Genomic DNA, 3,384 nt, shown 5'->3' with positions numbered 1-3,384 from the left:
AACAACAAGGATTAAGGTGTAGCTCTGTAGGATCACCATGGACTTCGAACCACAAGGTTGGAAGTTCAAAGCCACCAGCTGCTCCTTGGAAACCCTATACAGGGTCGCTATGAGTCAGTAATCAACTCTACGGCACTTACAAAAACAATAACACGGACTTCCGTGGGAAGACGGGACTGTCTCGGTTGTCTGTCAGCACTGACTTACGGTCAGTTTTCTGTCTCTGAACTCTAAACTGGTGCCATGCGGTCCCCGGTGGAAATGGCTTGCGCAGCTGCGTGGTCCCCTGCAGACCAGGAAAGGTTGATTTGAATCTACACTGTTTATTTAAATAGCAAGAAGACCATCACAGAGGGGAGGTGCATCCCATAAATAAATCTGTTGCAAATCCTACAGGTACAGAGATTCCAGATGTATGCTTAGCAGTTGGACTTGAAAAAATAAAATGTACTGTAGAGAATGGAATCGTGATGTTCAATATGGAGGCAGAGTCCGGGTCCAGGACAAACAGGAAGGTGGCAGCCTCTGCCTTGTGCAGTTTCCATCACGTAAGTCAGTAATGATGTATGCTGCGGAAATGATATCTAAACTAAAAACAAGGACACAAAAAACAGGTGGTGGTGACCAAAGTCTTCAGCAAGGAGAGGGACGTAATCTGCTGTAAGAATCATAAGACATGAATGAAGGCCTCCATTTTCTATCAGAAAAATAGAAGAAGATTTTTGTTTGTTTCTTTAACTATGAACTGTTGTGACTTCCACCTTCATCATCCAAGTTGACAATGAAATAAATAACATCAACATTTACATTTAGCTTTTATGCAGTATAAAAGAAAAAAAAAAAGGCCTTTCAGTGCTATTTGTGGATTAAAGAAGCATATTTTTAAATGGACAATGGACTGCACCATACATTACTTGAAATACTGTATCTGTTAATCCTCTGTAGAAACCTGTTTGAAATCAATTTAGTAACATTTGAACTATTTAATTTGTTAATTGTTAAAGTTAATGAAATAAAATTGAAATTGACTTTAGTGACAATACCAACAACAACAAAAGATAACACCTTACTAGAAAGTTTGACTCAAATCACTACCCTTAGTGGTCCGTGAGGGTCTGATCTGAGTCCAGAAATATACGAATGCTTTTGCAAACTTCACTCTCTTTCTCTAGATCTGGCATCTGGCTGATCATGACCGACCTCCCGTTCATGGGAGTTGTGATTCACCAGCTCCGCAATCAACAGCTTGTCCTCTGATTTGCCAATTTGAGTTCCTCAGCTACTGAGACTACGACAAAAGAATCTTTTAGACTGATCTCGGAACTACAGATATGGGACTTGCCAACCTCCACAACTGCGTGAGTCATTTCCTTTTACTGTTGTTAGTTCTGTGAAACATTGCAGTGTGTAGTAGGGGGGCAGGTGGGGGAAAGTACTAGTAACTGGTATCAAGAGTTATGAAGTGATGTAACATATTGGAAAAGTGGGACATTTGGGATATCTTTAACCTCCACCCCTTAGGAACCAGCCTTGTGCTGATCTTTTTTAAAAGACATTATCCATGCAGTCAAGACACAATACATTCACATTTTGACATTTTTGTTGAATATAAAGTTTTCTGTGATTTTGAAGCAATGCTTTTTAACTTGCCCTTATATATGTGTGTGAAAGTATATTTTAATTATTGAATCTAAGTCTTTATACCTTTTTCAAAAAAAAATGCTCTGTATAATATAGTTTCATACAGAATAGAATACGATGCAGTTAATCAAAATATTTGAGATTTATTTTGTGGAATCTATTAGGCCAATTTTTATAAATGTTCCATATCAACATCAAAAGAAAGATTATTAGTTATTTATTGCTTCTAGACTTTCATCGGTAGATTATCAATGAAATTTTATCATGAGTGTGTCTTTAGATTGCAGGTGCATATATTTCTTATTTAGCCTTATGTCATTGTTGTGTGCTGTTGAGTCATTTCTGACTCATAGAAATACTGTATAGGGTTTCTGAGAGTGACTTGTGGGTTTGAACTGCTGACCTTGAAGTTAACAGTCCAGTCAGTACTTACTTTAGAGCAAGAAAAATATTTAAAACTTTTTCCATTACTTCAAAGCTCCACATGGAACAAATTAAGGTGAGTTTGATGGAAAAAAATGTTGTGAGTAGCGGTTGGCTCACTCATTTCAAAGTGAAGGGAAATTTGCTTAACATTAATTGGCAAGTACAAGCTGTCTGCAAGTAGGAAGTTCATAACTCAGGGGCATAAAATATACATTGTTAGCTCTAATTTGCTTTTTATTTTGTAATTTTCCTATACTTGCTTACAATGGTATTTTTCCTTTAATTGTATTGAAATCACCCATTATGATTGCCAAGTATGTCAATTTAACAGTAAATATCTTTTCAATGTCTTCCATTGGATTGTCCCAACACTAGAAACAAGTCTTGCAGTTTTTATCACCATAGATTTCTTTTGTCAGATGTGATGGTTAAGGTTGTGTGTCAACTTGTCTGGGCCATGCATGGTTCTCAGTGTTTTACAGGTATGATATAGTCATTCCCCATAATGAAAATCCATAATGTAATCTTTTGAAAGTGAGTTTCCTCAGAACTGTGGCATGCTTCCAATAACTATGCATTTTCTAGCAAAATTGTCCATGTTTTCTGAATCTGAATCCTGTACCTGACCTCCACTTCTTTATGGTTGAGTTAGAGACCCACTGTATTCCCTGCCAGTCCTGTGAGTCTGAATCTCTGAAGTCTGTGAGTCAGCAGTTTGCCATCTTACCTGCCAACTTGGGTTCATTCACCTCTGCAGTCAGCAGCCTGCTGACTGACTTGCCTATTTTTTTTGTCAGGCCCTGCAGCTACAATTGTCAGCAGACCTCCCAAGTCTAAAATCTGACTCATGAGGCTTGGAAATCACCAACCTCTACAACCACATAAGTCATTTTCTTGAAACAAATCTCTGTCTCTGTATATCTCTCTCTCTGTCTCTATCTATCTGTCTGTCTGTCTGTCTGTCTGTCTATGTATCTATGTATCTATGTATCTATGTATCTATCTATCTATCTATCTATCTATCTATCTATCTATCTATCTATCTATATTTGTGGTTAAGTCCTATTGGGTTGATTCTGACTCATAGTTACCCTGAATAGGTTTTCCTAGGAGCCACTGGTAAGTCTGAACCATTGACCTTGCAGTTCAATCCAACCTCGAGGTCCAGTGCTTATACTATATGGTGCCACACCAGGACTTATCCTGTGGCATATATATTTTTGTTATTAACTGCCATTGAGGTGGCTCAGACCCATAGAGATCCTGTATAGGATTTCTGAGGAGTGAATGGTGAGTTTGAACGACAATGTTGTGGTT

The 3,384-nt window shown here is 38.0% G+C and overlaps 1 pseudogene; it reads left to right on the top strand.

Moving 5' to 3' along the window:
• Positions 1-261: 261 nt before the first annotated feature.
• LOC102823852 lies at positions 262-664 on the top strand (annotated as a pseudogene).
• The last annotated feature ends 2,720 nt before the right edge of the window (positions 665-3,384 follow it).

The sequence above is a fragment of the Chrysochloris asiatica genome, unplaced genomic scaffold (assembly GCF_000296735.1).
Source record: "Chrysochloris asiatica unplaced genomic scaffold, ChrAsi1.0 scaffold00093, whole genome shotgun sequence".
NCBI lineage: Eukaryota > Metazoa > Chordata > Mammalia > Afrosoricida > Chrysochloridae > Chrysochloris > Chrysochloris asiatica.
Note: the sequence above shows the minus strand (reverse complement) of the source record. Positions and strands in the feature narration are given on the sequence as shown.